Source organism: Myotis myotis, unplaced genomic scaffold (genome assembly GCF_014108235.1).
Source record: "Myotis myotis isolate mMyoMyo1 unplaced genomic scaffold, mMyoMyo1.p scaffold_m19_p_3, whole genome shotgun sequence".
Lineage (NCBI taxonomy): Eukaryota > Metazoa > Chordata > Mammalia > Chiroptera > Vespertilionidae > Myotis > Myotis myotis.
Genome location: NW_023416335.1, coordinates 189,410,877 through 189,428,446, shown reverse-complemented (window position 1 = coordinate 189,428,446; position 17,570 = coordinate 189,410,877). Strand labels below are relative to the sequence as shown.

General features: G+C 42.0%; 1 non-coding gene across 1 annotated transcript; it reads left to right on the top strand.

The window, feature by feature from the left end:
• The first annotated feature begins 12,530 nt into the window (after nucleotides 1–12,530).
• LOC118652176 lies at nucleotides 12,531–12,671 on the top strand. The gene has a single exon (XR_004966452.1). It is a non-coding gene; the product is annotated as a U4 spliceosomal RNA (small nuclear RNA).
• The last annotated feature ends 4,899 nt before the right edge of the window (nucleotides 12,672–17,570 follow it).

Genomic DNA, 17,570 nt, shown 5'->3' with positions numbered 1-17,570 from the left:
CTGGTTGCGCGAGCCCTGACTAGGGTCCCGGCCAAGCAGGAGGCTGCAACCAAAGTACATGCCCTTGACTGGGATCGAACCCGGGACCTGAGTTTATTAGTCAAATAAGTTTGCTATCTTTACTGTTAAAGATTTTAAAAGTATAATTCAACCTAAGTCATATGTTTAATTTTTAGGTTCTTCATTTTTGTTATTTTAAATATTTGTCTAAATCAGCCGTGGGCAAACTACGGCCAGCGGGCCGGATCTGGCCCATTTGAAATGAATAAAACTGAAGAAAAAAAAAAATACCGTACCCTTTTATGTAATGATGTTTACTTTGAATTTATATTAGTTCACACAAACACTCCATCCATGCTTTTTTCCGGCCCTCCAGTCCAGTTTAAGAACCCATTGTGGCCCTCGAGTCAAAAAGCTTGCCCACCCCTGGTCTAAATACATTATGTAACACAACTTGTTAACACGAAAGTTACTTTAAATGATAGCTAGGTTTGTTTAATGTCTTATAAAATTTTGATGAATAATTCCAGCATAACGGTTAAGAACACATGAGTTAAGTGGATACAAGTGGGATAAAAGCTTATAAGTGAGCTTTTCTGCTTAAAAATAGTTTCCAAAACTTTTTTGGTAACAAAAGTTCAAAGTTATACCTAGTTAAGTTAAATTGATGGATATTCATTGACTAGAGCATTTCCAAATAAGATAAAATACTAAACCATTACTTACTAAACATAAATTATCTACTTATGGATTGTGATTACAAAGAGATTAAAGAATTTGGGTGTATTAGTAAACATTCTTTTACCACATTGAAAAATTGTGCTATGCAGAAACATGGCTATAAAAATAGTATTGGGCCCCACCAGCATGGCTCAGTGGTTGAGCGTCAACCTATGAACCAGGAGGTTATGGTTCGATTCCCAGTCAGGGCACATGCCCGGGTTGCGGGCTCGGTCCCCAGTGTGGGGCGTGCAGGAGGCAGATAATCAATGACTCCCTGTCATCATTGATGTTTATATCTCTCTCCCTCTCTCTCTGAAATCAATAAAAATATTTTAAAAATAAATAAATAAAATAAAAATAATAATATTGGTATGTTCATAAATTTACTTATCTATGACAGAATGCTGATGTCTACAAGACACATTTCACAATGCTTACTTCCTTATTTTCACTGGAAATTAAGGCTGCTAACGGTTACGAATTCTAGTCAATATCCTAATATATAAAAAGCCAGGGGCCGTCATGACCAAAACAACCGAATAGATGACCAAACAGGCTGCATGGGGCAGCAAGGCCAGCAGGGAGGGCAGTTGGGGGCAACCAGGCTGGCAGGGGGAGCAGTTAAGGGCGATCAGGTAGGCAGGCAGGTGAGCAGTTAGGAGCCAGCAGTCCCAGATTGTGAGAGTGATGTCTGATGGGGCCTAAACCGGCAGTTGGACATCCCCTGAAGGGTCCCAGATTGGAGAGGGTGCAGGCTGGGCTGAGGGGACCCCCCCGCCCCCGCATGAATTTTGTGCACCAGGCCTCTAGTATGTAAATAAATTACTAGGAGTAATAAGGGGGAAGAAAAAATTTGTAGGAAAAGTATGCAAGGAAAATAAAATGTGTTTTGGTAAGGCACAGTATGAGTTATTGAAGGATGTGTTGTTATGAAGAAAAAGGAGAGTAATTTTGTCCTAAAGCAGTTTAAGGTTATTTAAAAGTAGTTTCAGATACAAAAGAGGAAAATAAAGGACAAAAACATAGCTGGATCTAGGAAGAAAGAGATATGGCCTTATATGGTGACGTTGACTACAATTAAATGTATTTATTATGAAGTTTTGTTTGTTTGTTTGTTTGTTTTTAAATATTTTATTGATTTTTTACAGAGAGGAAGGGAGAGGGATAGAGAGCTAGAAACATCGATCAGCTGCCTCCTGCACACCTCCCACTGGGGATGTGCCGGCAACCAAGGCACATGCCCTTGACCGGAATCGAACCTGGGACCCTTGAGTCCGCAGGCCAACGCTCCATCCACTGAGCCAGACCAGCCAGGGCAATCATGAAGTTTTTAAATGAACTTTCTTAATAGAGAACTTGAGGCAGCAAGGGCCTTGGGGAATGAAGAATCCCAGGTGGCCAGGAAGCCAGGGTAAGAGTAGGTGGTCAGAAGGTACTAGGGATAAGCTGACTGAAAAAATGTCACTACTCCTTCACTCTCTATTAAGAAATGCAGAGGTAGCTAATTTTATCTTCCTTCTAAATGCCTGCTTAAACTACCAACCCACATATATATATATAGTTGATCAAGTTTTGACTGCTACGTGACCTTCCTAGGGTGGCACTCAGCCATCTTGCCCCATAGAGCAGAGTGGACATAGTTACCAGGCAACACAGCTGGAAAAAAATCGTCACCGACCCTGAAGTGGAAAATTCTGCAAGCCTGCCTTTCTCAAAAAGCCCACCTCTTTCATACAGCCCATCTTTGTCCCCTACTTAAAAAAAAAAAAAAAAAAAAAAAGAGGCAGCCAAACAGAGCCAGCCCCTGAGCCAGTTCAAAGGATCTTCCTTTTCTCTGCACTATCTCCCTTGTGCTCAAGCATAAGCTTAACAAAATCTGTCTGGAAATTTCTCTGGGGCTTCCTCTTGATTTTTATGGGGAACCCAAGAACTCCAGTGCCGGTAACATACTGACACAAAACTGGAGTTTTGATTACTGCTCAGTTTTTAGTAAAAGATTGTAAAGGTTTTTCTTTACCGGTTGAATAATCCACCTAGGAAATAAACATTCCACATCTTATCAACATAATTTCTTGTGCTTTGTATTGTCTTTATTATATCTTTGATTACTTAAGAAAACTGAGTCTTCTTAATATTGAAAGTGCTAAGGTTTCTGGGGTTTTTTATGGGTTGGGTTTTTTTGGTGTGTTTTTTTTTTTTTTTTGCAGTCATGAAATCTTTTATTGTCACTTCTATTAAATAGATATACAGAGGAAAAATCACTAATCATGGTGACTAAGGGAGTTAGGGTCATGATCTCTACTGATTGGTCAATGCTAGGGTAGGGAGTAGTTGATGAGTGTATCTGGTCCTGATGTCAGTCATGGCATCACTTCATCTGATTTCACTGATTTTCTGGGCCCGGAGCTGAAACACAGCTGGGGCCTAGATGTTATCTCTAGTTTGACCTAAACTCTTTCTCTATGGTCAATAGACCTTAGGCTTTGTTCCTAAGATTATTTGATGCTGACCAGAACCTCATTATCTTGAGGGCTTAATGATTAAGGGAGTGGTCCTGCAAGGGAGAAGGAGGCAGGTGAGTCAGGGTGCTGGATGGGGCCAGCAAAAGGAAAGAAAGGAGCAAAGGTCATAGTAAAGAAATTAAGTTTCTGTGTGGTTACCGAATTCCTACTGAAAACTGGTTTACAGAACTCCTGGCATTACAAGCGAATAAGAAAGATCACTTCCTGACGGGCCCAGGAACCTTAAAGTATATTGGTAACCTCAGAAAAAGAAGAAATTCACCCAAATCTGTAGATTTTGCCGTAAAGACTGATAGAAAGTTCTTGGCTTGGCTTTCTAGCCTCAAAAGACTTTAAAATGTCTAATCTGAATTCTCTTATTTAAAGTTCTAGCAAAGCAGACTTAGGAGAATTTAAATGGTCAATTACTACTTTTGATAAATTTGTGTAAATAATCAGGACAAGTTTAATGAGACTAGATTTATTTTGCAAATTAGTCTTACTTTGATTATCTTTGAAAAAAATTCAGGTTATTGTAGACAGAAAAATCTATATTTCAATAAAAAAAAAACCCCTACATCTTTGTAAGTTGAATCTTAGTTATGTTTACTGTTTTTGAGTGTTTTCACCTCTTTGCAAATTGGTTCCTGCTGTTTTGTACATTTGGTCAGTAATTAAACATTTCAATCCCTCACTCTTCTGGCTTGGCATCACTGAAAACTAAAACCCAATGGCCCAAATCTTATTGGGACTACAAGCTAACGCTGAGGCTTCCACACCACGACTGTGACACCGATGTAAATGCCATCACCAAAGACATTCAAACTGCAAACCAGGAGAGTAAAAGTTGGATTGTCACTGCCATCCTCACTCCATCATCTAAAAATGCTTTCAGCACATCTAGAAATCTTTTTGGCTGACTTCCCTCTGGTCTCTAAAACTGGGTTTATCATTTGCTTCATCCATTAACCTTTGTTTTTCTTTTTGTTTCCATGAAAATGCCTCTTCTTGGGAAAAACAAAAACAAAAACAAAGTTCCAAAGGGCAAAATGAAAGGTATTAGAATATGTCACCTCAAAATGTTAGGTAGGACATGAGCGTCTGGGGTGGGGCCTGCCCTGGGGTCCTGAACGGGGTGGTGTTGTGGGGGAGGGGGGAGGGGGGGTTGGACCGGCGTTGCCTTCAGACCGCCTCTATGGGCGGCCCCGCAGCCAGCAGACCTTGGCAGGCAGGTTTGGAGCCAGTGGTTCTTGGTGCAAGCTCAGAGGAAAAGACATGACTTCAATGCCAATACAACCTTACTAGGGCCCCGGATTAATTATAATAAAATTTGCATTTCGGTTTTGACCCCACCCTCTGAGAGCCTTTATGCATACATTCTGGGTAAGGGCATCCCAGAAGAAATATCGTTTCTGTCAATCATCCCTGAATACAAATGGAAGTCTCCTTCCAAAAAAATCCCTCTTTTATTTTTTTTTTAAAATACATTTTTATTGATTTCAGAGGGAAAAGGGGAGGGAGAAAGAGATAGAAACATCAATGATGAGAGAGAATTGTTGATTGGCTGCCTCTTGCACACCCCCTGCTGGGGACCAAGCCTGCAACCCAGGCATGTGCCCTTGACCCTTCAGTCTGCAGGCTGATGCTCTATCCACTGAGCCAAACCAGCTAGGGCAGAAAATCCCTCTTTTAAACCTAGGAGTTCGGGGCCATTCTCATTCTCTCTCTCTCTCTCTCTCTCTCTCTCTCTCTCTCTCTCTCTCTCTCCCCCCCCCCCCCCCCCCCTTCTCCTGGCTCACTCCTCTTTTAGAATGTATCTTCAATAAACCCCATTTTGCTTTACTTTCATTTTCATTGACCTTAAAATCTTTTCTGCTTCGATGAATAGAACCGAGGTCCCAGCCATAACCCCAATCAGTACCAAAAATATGCCTATTTGGCATAAAGATTATTTTGAGCTAAAGGCAATAAAGAGCCTGAAGAAGAAGGAAAAGCTCTTTACTTCCTTCTAACTTTATCCTAAAAATAGAGTATAAATTTCCCCTTTTGTAAAATAAATTTACATTTAAAAAGGAAATTTCCATTTGAAAAGGTGTCTCTTACCAGGAAGAGAGCTACACCAGATGAAACCCTTATCATCTGAAAGTCTCTTATCAGCATAACAAGATAACCCTTCTCTACTGTACAGTTCCGCCCCTGGCCATTCTATAATTTGCCTCTTCCACCCAGAAACTCAAAACCCCTTCTCCTTTGTCCAGTTTAAATCGTATATAAGTCTCAATCATCTGGCCACCTCCTTGAGCTTTTATTTACTTGTGAACACCCTTGGGTGTACATGTAACTGAGTCTGTTGTTGTTTTCCCCTCTTGCTAATCTGTTTCTTACCGTTTCATTGAAGAAAGCCAGTGTACCTAGGAAGATAGAGGAAAAAAGCTTTTTCTTCCCTTTATAACAAGCATGTCAAACTCAAAGGCTAACACGGGCCAAATAAACAAGGTTTAAGTTTATGTGGGCCACAACAAAACACAAGCTTCAATTTTCATAGAAACGTAGGTTTATTTCGAAAAGTATAAAATAGAAAAATGATAAAGTTAATGTTTTCTTGCATACTGCTATATTAGCTGGGCCACAAAAATATTCGTTGTGGGCCACATGCGGCCCGTGGGCCGCGGGTTTGACATGTGTTGTGGAGTGCGAGTGACAGGATGACCAGAACTCCAGACTGATTAAAATGTAGAGAGCCTTTATTGACTGGCCAGGGTCCGCGCCTCCACTCGGGAAGCCCAAGAGAGAAGCAGCCCCGACCATCTGCAGAGTCCAATATTTAAAGGGGACAACTACATCCGTGTTCAGGTTCCCATAGCAAGCAAAGCCAAGTTACAAAAGCTAATTGTGTGGTTTTAGCCAAGCTACTCATCCTCTTCCGGTTATTCATTTCTGGGTAACTTGAAGGTAAGGACTGTTCTTAATTGTGATCTGTTTGTTCTTTGTGGGCCGTGGCTCAGGTGTGGGAGCTCAGTTCCTAGAGACTTTGCGCAGGCTGTCGAGCGGCTGAGGTGGCTAGGTCACTAAGCAGGCCTAAACATTTTCCTGCTCTGTATGACATGCTCGCTTTATAACCAAAGACTCTGGAGATGAGTGAGACCAGGGATTCCAAAATAGCGCCCGAAAGCGGCCAATGCATACAGATAGTAAGTAATAAATACCCTGAATGAAATGCATGGACTTTGAGGCCAGGCTTGAGAACAAAACCCAAGTTCCTTACCATGTCCAGTCTGGCCTCTGCCACCTGTACGACTCCAGCTTGCATTTACTAAATTCCAGGTAGGCCGGTGTGAACAAAAAGGGGTTATGTAATAAATCTGACAAGCTCAGTGACCGAAAGAAACTTCCCAGGGAAATCTGGTCATGAATCCCTAATTGGGCAGGTTATGGTGTGTCTGCCTATAACTGCTTTTTTAATTTTTTTTATTTTTAAATTACATGATACCAAAAAAAAAAAATACAGAAAAGCACATAAATTACCTACAGTGTCACCAACCAGAGAAAACCAGGTTAACAATTTGATGTATCTTTTCAAACTTTTTAAAAAATTTTTATTGTTGAAACTGTTAGAGATGGCCCTCTTTCTCTCCCATTGACCCCTTTCACACTGCTCTGGTCCCCTCCCCCGCACTATTTATAACTTCACTAGTAAAAGGTTTATCTTTGCTTTAACAGCCCTATCCATTGTTCTTATGCATCTACTAGAAGCCCATTGCACCAAGATTCACACAATAGGCCTTCCTTTCCCGGGCTGCCGGCACTGGTTTTCCTCTGGCACCCGGGACCCAGGCCTTTGGTGTGGCTGCAGCGGAGAAGCCAAGCCTCTTCAGTCTTCAGTCTTCAGTCTGCAGTCTTCACTCCGGCCAGCGCCTTCAGTCTTCGCTCCGTGCCTGCACATGCAAATTAACCGCCATCTTTGTTGGGTTAATTTGCATACACATCCTGATTGGCTGGTGGGCATAGAGGAATGACACCAATTTGCATGTTTCTCTTTTATTAGTGTAGACTAGAGGCCTGGTGCACAAAAATTTGTGCACTTGGTGGCGGGGGAGTGGGGGGTCCCTCAGCCCAGCCTGTGCCCTCTCACAGTCTGGGACCCCTCCGGAGATAACGACCTGCTGGCTTAGGCCTGCTCCTGGGTAGCAGAGGGCAGGCCCAATCCCTAGGTGCAGCCCCTGGTCAGGCTCAGAGCAGGGCCGATTGGGGAATTGGGGCGCCAGCCCCTGTCATGCACAGAGCAGGGCGGATTGGGAGGTTGCGATGCCACCCTCAGTCATGCTCAAGGTAGGGCCGATTGGGGGTTTGGGGCACCGCCCCCTGTCACACTCGAGGTAGGGTCGAAGAGGAGGTTGCGGCGCCACCCCCTGTCACTCACAGAGCAGGCCCAATCAGGGGGTTGGGGTCCCGCCCTCTATCACCCACAGAGCAGGGCTGATCAGGGGGTTGGGGCGCCGCCACTCTCACACTCAGGGGAGGGCCGATGGGGAGGTTATGGCTCTACCCCGTCACACACAAAGCAGGGCCTGTGGGGTGGGGGGGTTGGGGCGCCGCACCCTGTCACACACAGAGCCGCAGGGCGATCAGGAGGTTGGGGAGCTCCCCCCATCAGGCACAGAGCAGGGCCGATCAGGGGGTTCGGGCGCCTTCCCCTGTCAGGAACAGAGCAGGGCAGATAGGGAGGTTGTGGCCCCGCCCCCTGTCACACACAGAGCCGCAGGGCGATCAGGGGGTTTGGGTGCTGCCCCCTGTCATGCTGATCCCAGTGCCGGGAGACCTTGTGGCTCTGCTGATCCCGGTGCTGGGAGGCATATTACCCTTTTACTATATGGAATAGAGGCCTGGTGCACGGGTGGGGCTGGCTGGTTTGCCCTGAAGGGTGTCCCGGATCAGGGTGGGGGTCCCCCCTGGGGTGCCTGGCCAGCCTGGATGAGGGGATGATGGCTGTTTGCAGCTGGTCACACACCCTTCAGGGTGGGGGTCCCCACTGGGGTGCCTGGCCAGTCTGGGTGAGGGGCTGAGTCAGGCTGGCGGGTGACTGAAGCTCCCAACTGCTCCTTTTTTCCTTTTTTTTTTTTATTCTGGGCCAGCTTTAGCTCTGAGGCTCCAGCTCTTAGGCCTCGGCTCCTGAAAGCAGGTATCTGGTTTGTTTGGGTTCTACAATCGAAACTCTGTATCAACTCCAGCTCTGAGATCCCGGCTAGCTGAAAGCTGGTTTCTGGGGTTTTGTTTAGCTTCTATTTTTGTAACTATGTTTCAAACTGCCAGCTCAGAGGCCAGCAAGGCTGGCGGGGAACGTTGGAGTCCTCTGTCACTGAAGCAAGCAAGTCTCATGTTAGTTTCAAGCTGCCTGGCTGCCGGCCGCCATCTTGGCTGGCAGTTAATTTGCATATCTCGCTGATTAGCCAATGGGAAGGGTAGCGGTCGTACACCAATTACCATGTTTCTCTTTTATTAGATAGGATAGTTTAACATACCCTTTGAATGGCTAGATAATCCTCTTTTTCAGACCCCTCAGAGGCATAACCACCTCAAGGGAGCACATGATCTTATGCCTGTATATGTATACCATGCCTGTTTGCTACAAAAGTTAAATGTTAACTAGCTAGTACCCACCAAATGTAAAAGAAGTATATCTCTCCATTTTCCTTTTTATCCAATCCTAGGGCTTTCCCTGCCTTGCTTTCTTCCCACCTTAATCTGCCACCAATGGATTTTCTGTAATCTTCCTTTATGGTTCCTCCTTTGATTCCAAAGAATTGCAAAGGTAAAAAGAACTGCAAAACTGCCATTCTCCGGAGCATTTTGAGATCTTGCTTCTGGGCATGTCCTCAGATTGGTTCAAAAAAACTCTTATAAAATTTTCTATAGATTTGAATGCTTTTGCCTTGACATTGTTCCTTCGGTTTCTAAACCCCATCCCATCTTTTCCTGCCACAGGACTTGAGCACATGAACACATTTTCTCCCTCTTTTATCTGCAAATATTTTAGCTTTTAGCCACAGCTGAAGTCACGTTTTCAGAGAAGTCTTCCTGACCACTCTATACAAAAATAATTTTTTCCTTGTAATTCCCAAGGAAGGGAGAGGGAAGAGAGATAGAAACATTAATGATGAAAGAGAATCATTGATGGGCTGCCTCCTGTGAGCCCCCCCACTGGGGATCGAGCTCACAACCCAGGCATATGCCCTGACTGGGAATTGAACCGTGACCTCCTGGTTCATAGGTTGACATTCAACCACTGAGCTATGCTGGCTAAGCCCATGTGTGTTTCTTTCACAATATTTATCATAGTTTAAAGTTATTTTATTAATTTCTTTGGTGACTTCCTTTTGTCAGTTTTTCTCTTAAGGAAAAGGGCAATATCTATCTTATTCACCACTATATCCATAACATGGAACACAGTGCCTGACCCAAGCAGAATGAATGAATAAAGGGGTCCTACATGAGAAATGGATTTTAAGGTGGTATTGTCCATGTCATTATTCAAAGTAAAAACACTGAGTTACTGCCTGGGTGGGTATGGCTCAGTAGTTGAGCATCCTGGGCCTTCTTGCCAACTAACTTATTGTTTAAATGTCAGTAAACCCTATGACATCTTTGGGCCTTGAGTTCCTTATTGGAAAACTGAGGAAGTGAGTCAAGATTATCTTATAAGTTGCTACAATCAGTGTTTCCTAACTATGTGGAGGTTATGATTCATTTCCAAATATGAGAAATACTACTGCCTAGAAATTTGCACATGCATGTAAAGAGACATGTTTTTAAAATTTTATTTCTCAATTTGAGAGAGAGAGAGAAGGGAGGGAGGGAGGAAGGAAAGGAAAGAGAGAGAAAGATTTCGATTTGTTGTTCCACTTATTTATGCATTTATAGCTTGATTCTTGTGTGTTCCCTGTCCAGAGATGGAACCTGCAATCTTGGCCAGGATGATGATCTAATCAACTGAGTTACCTGGCCAGAGCTAATGAAACATGTTTTTGTGTAATGTTTTATGGGTTCCTGGGTTTTGTAACCCATTTACAGATTCACATTTTCAAAACTGTGCTTTAAATAATTTCCTGTATGTTATACAATATGCCAGAGTTTGCTTTGGGTTTTTTTGAAATTCCTAAGGAATTCCTGATTTTGCTTCCTTCCTGTCTCCGTAGCTCAAGAGCTCCTAGAACTGTAAGGAAATTTGAGCAAGCTAAACCATTCATCTCATTTCCTTCCAGTTTATTACCTTCACTTAATCAGTACTTTTCTTTTGTTTGTTTAGTAACCCAGTGTTTTTGTTTTTTTTAAAATAATATTTTTTTATTGATTTATAAATTCCCTCTCAATTCCCAATCCAGTGTTTTTGTGATGCCTTCATGGAATTATTATAGAAAACACACACACACACACACACACACATACACACACACAAAATGTTTAATTTCTGAAAAAAAATAAGAGACAATCCAAATAGACTAATTCAAAGGTAAAAGCAATAGAACCGTAAGGCTAGAGAGGACCTGAGTCTACCTCACAGTTCCCTGATTTCAGGTGAAACACCTCTCAACAACCTGGAACATATATTTTTCAATGTGATTAAGGAATAGGAAAGAAAGGGCCGAAATAATTTTTCAGTCATTTAGCTGAGAAACAAAATGAACTAGATTATCTTTATTCAAAACAATAAGCATGAATATATATCAAACTTGTCCACAAAAAATGTTTTTAATAATAATAAAGGCATAAACTGACAATCTTTCAAAATCTAGTTTTTATCTATGATTCAAAGCAAAAAGGAAACATGGGGTGTTTTCTCATAAATACTAAGATAACAAAGCATCATGAACATTGGATTATCTTCCACAATGTGGCCTCAAGGATAAATTAAGTACATAAAGTCCATAATCTCCAGCCCTCATGTTAGGCAATCAATCCACTTATATTCAGAGAATATCAGAATATTAATAGAGGAAAGCTCAAATCTTGCATTTGCCACTAATTCATGGACTTGGACAAGTCAGCGTCTCTAGTTCTCAGTTTTTTTCATATCTTCAAAGTAAGAAAATGTTGATCTTGAGCAGGGTTTTTCAAACTTTTTCTTTTTATTATTAAACTAGTGGCCTGGTGCACAAAATTTGTGCACATTAAAAGGGAATTAATTAGAGGAAATATTTTAATATTGCTATTTGCCCTTTCTCTATAATAGAAGTGTCAGTGATGAAAGAAAATTAGTAAAATGTATATGAAAATCTCCCTTCTGTCAGAGTCTGGGGTGCACTGTGGGACCCAGAGTCAAGTCCCCGCCCACCCACATGCACCTCAAAATTGCATGAGACCCAGACCTGGCAAGCCCCACCCTCGTCAAGCCCTGCTAGGTGGGGGGCATAGCCTCAAGTCCCCTGTCAAGCCCCATGGAGTTGGGGGGCACGGCCTCAGGTCCCCCGGCCCTGGTGTAAGGGCGTGACAACTATTTGCATATTAGCTCTTTATTATATAGGATAGCTTAAGAATTTTATTTGTTTGCAACTAAGCTTGTTAACACTAGTAATGAAAATGTACAAAGAATAATGTCGCAGTTTTGGGTTAGATTTAAGTCAAACATTCATTAATAACGAATCTTCCAATGTGAATATTCCAGAAATTTTTCTTAGCTATCTGATCAGAACTGTTTCTGAATTATTACCTTACTTTGGAAGGTATTGGCATACATTTGAATTACACTCAGAATTTTTCAAAATATGTAAGTCCTAATTTAAAAAACTATTCTAAGTCAAACTAACACAATTTTAAAATGTTGATCTTAAGCATTTTTCAAACATTTAAAAAATTATTTTGGCTTTCTAATTTTATTTTTTTATTACCACCCATAGTGAGACATATATTTTATTTTATTTTATTTTTTTAAAGTGGCAACTTTTGTTACGTATATTTTACCATAATAAAAACATTTTATTTTGGAGAGAACAGTTACACTGTGAATTGGGAATCAAGTGAACAGTACCCCGACCTTGAGCCCGTTTCTCATCCGCCCCAATTCCCCCTCTGCATTAGGTTACTAGCATGTCCCCTCCCATAATGCTTTGCTTCATTCTCCACCAAAATCTAGTGAAGTGAAATAAAGCAGAAGAATCTTCAGAAACAGCCTATGCGTTTTCGAGAGATCCTAAGGTGGCGGTATAATTTCCAACCAAACAATAATGGAAAGTTCTTCCATGAGCTTCAAACTCGCCTTTTTGAATTAGGAGCCTTGCTTACAGGGGACGATGAGCAAGGAAGGCGCTCGCCAGCTTTGCGCAGTGGCAGTATCGTAGCCAATGAGGTTTATCCGAGGCGCGATTATTGCTAATTGAAAACTTTTCCCAATACCCCGCCGTGACGACCTGAAATACAGTCGGCACTGGCAATTTTTGACGGTCTCTACGGAGACTGATCTTTTCGGTTAGAAAAAAAAGAGCCATCTTTTCTGTAGTTGCTAGGATAGGTGCGCAAGTTGCCGTCGCTTTGAAGTTTTTACCTGCGAGGAGTGGCCTGGACCTGCTGTCTCTGGTCCACGTTTTATCTCTGCGTCTTTGCCACGCCAACACCCGAGGTGCGGCTGCTCCGGAAATGCTCCGGAAATGCTCCCTCTGGCCCCTGCCCCGACATCTGCGCCATCTGCGCCGGCGCCCCCAGCTACTTGTTGCTCTTCGGCTCAGCCTCGCTGTAGCTCGGGACATATATTTTATACGTAGAGGCCCAGTGCCCGGGATTCATGCACTGGTGGGGGGCATGGCCTCTGGGGATCAGCCCACTGTGGGGGCACTGCTCATCCTGGTCAGCTGAGCGACACTCCCACTGTGGTATTGCACTGACCACCGGGGGCAGCTCCTGTGTAGAGCATCTGCCCCCTGGAGGTCAGTGCACATCATAGCAACCAGTCGACCAGTCGTTCTGGTCGTTCTGCCATTTGGTAGCTGGGCTTTTATAATATAGGATTATCTGCATGATAACACAAGTTTCATGAGACAATGTCACCACTATCTATTCAGCACACTCTTATATTTTGTTCTAATAGATTATGCCTGCTTTCTTTCTTCCTTTCTTTTTCTCTTTCTTTCTTTTTATTGCAGAGAATGACCCATTAAATTGATTTTATGACCTACACATGGGTCACAGCCTACAGTTTAAAAAACATTATGGAAAACATTAAAGTCACTTGTAGCTTTCATATTCTACTAATAAACTCTCTAGATGAACCACAAGTCAATAGCAAAATCAATTTACTTGAATTTCTATTTTTCCCCTTCCTATGTTGAAGGTGATAATGGATAGTGATAAAGAATTATAGGTAGCAAAACGGGAAAGTAGGAGCTTTGAGCATCTATGAAAGGAAATTCAGCCAGTAAGTAATTTAACATTGACCATAGAGAAAAAGGTAGAAGACATTCACAACTAAATTGGAAAGTTTTCACGGACATTTTTTTAACTGCCCATAAACTGTTCAAGTTTTAAGAGCTTCTTAAGAGAAATTTGAGAGAAATAAGAGGTTGAGGTGGAAGGAAGAAAGAGAGGAAAGAGGGAGTAAAAAAGAAAAGAGGTCCATGTTCAGTGTGGGTGGGTGATTCTGACCCCTCTGACCTCCACTGGTGCTAGGCTCAGTTTATATGAGAAATACCCTCTATTCATGTAGAAAGGACCTTCTGAGCCCCGTCAGCATCCCCCACTGGTAAAGCACTCATTCTAAATTGCAGATCTGATTTTACATGTCTGTTTAACACTTTCCAGCATCTCCAAGATAAAGTGCAAATTCTTCAATGTGGCACACAAACCATTCATAACCTCATCATGCCCTCCCCTGTTTTCCCAACAACAACCACACTCCCAATGCACATACATTATAATCAATTACATCAAGCCCTTGGTGTTCTCCAAATCTCTCTTCTAAGGCCTCTAATTTTTTTTTCTTCCAGATCTTTTCTCTTTCTAGAATATTCTCCCTCTGCTTAACTCTTCTAGTCCTTGAAGTCTCAGCACAAGTATCCTCTCTGCCATTCCCCACCTGGTCTATTCTCCTCTAACACTGTGCTTACCCCAATTACAGATGCTAACACCCTATATTGCAACACATATCTGTTCATCTTTCCCACTAGATCATGGCTTCCTGAGAGCAGGGGTCATGTCCATCCTATTCATCGGTGAACAGTGCTCAGGGCATAGTAGAAATTCTATAAATATTCATTAACTCCCCTTTATTCTCCCTGTTCCAGCTCCTGAGAGTAACTGAGATTTCTAAAAGTCAGTTATGATGCCTGTTAGTCATGTGAAGTAGATAACCTTCCATTCTCTCAATAAAACTTTAGCTAAATCTTCACATAACAAGTAAAGTGTGACTCTTTCTTGGTTAGAAAAAGATGATTTAGCAGAGTGGGAATATAAGCTCCTGGCAGCCAATCAAAAGAATGTTGTCCTCTTAAAAACTTTGGAATTAAAAGTGAAAAGAGTGCTAGCTGGTTTGGCTCAGTGGATAGTCTTGGCCTGCAGACTGAAGGGTCCCAGGTTCGATTCCAGTCTAGTACACATGCCCTGATTTCGGGCTTGATCCCCAGTAGGGGGTGTGCAGGAGGCAGCCAATCAATGATTCTCTCTCATCATTGATGTTCCTATCTCTCTCTCCTTCTCCCTTCCTCTCTGAAATCAATAAAAATAAAAGTGGAAAGAACTCAGAAAGCCACAGTGGAGCGTTACCAGATTTTAGAAAATTCAGTACTTCAATTGTATCCCCTTTATTAGTGGAAAACAGAGATAAATATGGCTAATGGCAAAAACTGTATGTGCAAAAGAAAGCAAAGCACCTCTAGGACTTTATTCCTACTTTGGTTATCAAAGGAGTAGGATTTCACTAAGGCAATAAGTCCTTGGTATGAGGAGCAAGTAACATGGGATGGGGATAATCATTTTCATAATGAGAGGGTCAATTAAATCTAACAAGAGAAAATGACAAGAGAAATATGCATAAATGTTAGCCTTAAAGGAGAAAAAGAACAAAATATCTGATCTTAGAAAATGAACAGAGATGAACCCTGTGAAAGCCTCATTAAGGAGGGGATAAAAAAAATCGAGTGGCCAAGCAGAACCTTTTGGAATTGATATCATTTGGTGGACAGGAACAAGTGGACAGCTAGCAAATTAAAAATATGCTTCCATTAAATTGTTCATAAAAAGCAGGTGAGGTGAGGGAATAAAAAGGACGAGGAAGATAGTTTAAATCCACTTGTCTCTATGACATACAGGATATATCAATTAGATAATGAATTCTTTTCATTTCTTAAATAATTTTTTTAAAATATATTTTATTGATTTTTTTACAGAGAGAAAGGGAGAGGGATAGAGAGTCAGAAACATCGATGTGAGAGAAACATCAATCAGCTGCCTCCTGCACACTCCCTACTGGGGATGTGCCCGCAACCAAGGTACATGCCCTTGACCGGAATCGAACCTGGGACCCTTGAGTCCGCAGGCTGACGCTCTATCCACTGAGCCAAACCAGTTAGGGCTCTTTTCATTTCTTAAAGAACAAAGGAACTGAATAAAGTAAATGCATTTATTGTTCATCAGAAAAAATAAAGAAGTCTGACTTACAAAAGTGTTTCTCAGTGATTCAAATTCTAGTCTCCAGTGAACTCTTTTTGGGGAAAAAACGTCTATGAGCACATGAAGAAATATAACCAAAAAGTCACATGAATTCTTGAGGATAATACAAGAGATTGTCAACCAACAGTTATTGGTGCCAATTCAATGCCAACAAGAACTTCCAATTTTGGGTACAGTGAAGAAAACTTTATTTGGCGCCTAAACAGTTCAATTGTGAACAGCACGGCTGTGAAAGCAGCAGGGCTGTAGAGCAGCTCTGGGGCCAGGCAGCTACACGCTTTGCATTGCGCTGACCTACTCTGGTCCAGGATGGTCTGCTCCACTCTGCTCTGGGGAGACATCTTCAGTGTTTCAACTCAGCCAGGGAAACAGTCTTCAATGGAAAGTGTGCCCCTAGAGCCACAAGGGAACTGGCTTTTATGGACAGAAGCCTGGGCCCTTGGTCCCTGATTGGTCCATCCTCATGCAAATGAGGACTCTGAATCTTCCTAGTTTGATTGGTCCAAAGGCACTGTCCTGATTGGTCAGACTAGAGCCATTTTGATTGGTTAAAGCTGTGCAGCTTCAACTGAATGGGGAAAGCCTCAGGCCTACGGTTGAAATAGGATTCCAGGAACTCCTTTATAAGGGCTGGCTCAGATGACAGAAACATAGTGCAGTTTAATGGCACGAGGCAGGAGTGCCGTTTGTCTGAGAGGCCCCCGTGCAGAAATGGCTGCTGGGCTCTGCTTTTTTTATTTAAGCTCAGTCAGTCACCAGGAGCCCTTCTTAGTAGGTGTCCTTTTAGTTTTCAGGGCTCACAAGACTGATGTTATTACATTTTCATTATTGTTGGGATTTTTGTCCTAAAAATTACTAATGGTTAATGATAAAGCTATGATTTTAGAATTTTTCTTTTCTTTATTTATATTATCAAAAGTTTCTACAATGAACATATATAACTATTGTAATGAAGAAAAGTTCCCTCTATCCCTCTCCCTCCTCCAAAAATAAAAAATTCTAAATAGAATATCATCTAAAAATTTGGTTTATTTGAACTGTTGTGGTATGACTTTTTGAAAAATTTGGCCTCACCAACTCAAATCATTTCTAAGATGATCTCTAAGATATTAGACTCTTGAGAAGAGCATCGGATTCAGACTCTAGAGGACATAGTTCTAGCAGTAGTGGGGTCTTTAATAACCCCTTTGCTCTTCACAGAGGTAAACTTCTATTGTTATTACTTGAGTATGCTTAGATTTGATTTTAATCAATTTAGTCACTGTTATTACCAATTTCTTGACTGAAAGAACAGGCACTAACTCAGTTCAGATTTTATTTAAGTGGTTTTATTTATTTATTTATTTATTTTAAATATATTTTATTGATTTTTTACAGAGAGGAAGGGAGAGAGATAGAGAGTTAGAAACATCGATGAGAGAGAAACATCGATGAGAGAGAAACATCAATCAGCTGCCTCCTGCACATCTCCCACTGGGGAAGTGCCCGCAACCCAGGTACATGCCCTTGACCGGAATCGAACCCAGGACCCTTCAGTCCGCAGGCCGAAGCTCTATCCACTGAGCCAAACCGGTTTCGGCTTAAGTGGTTTTATTTTTAAGGACCGAGAGAACTCACTATTCAATCCAGCCTCTAGGGAGCAGGTGGTGGGAACTGGTAAGCTGTCAGGCTCCAGGTCATGCTCCATAAATCCTA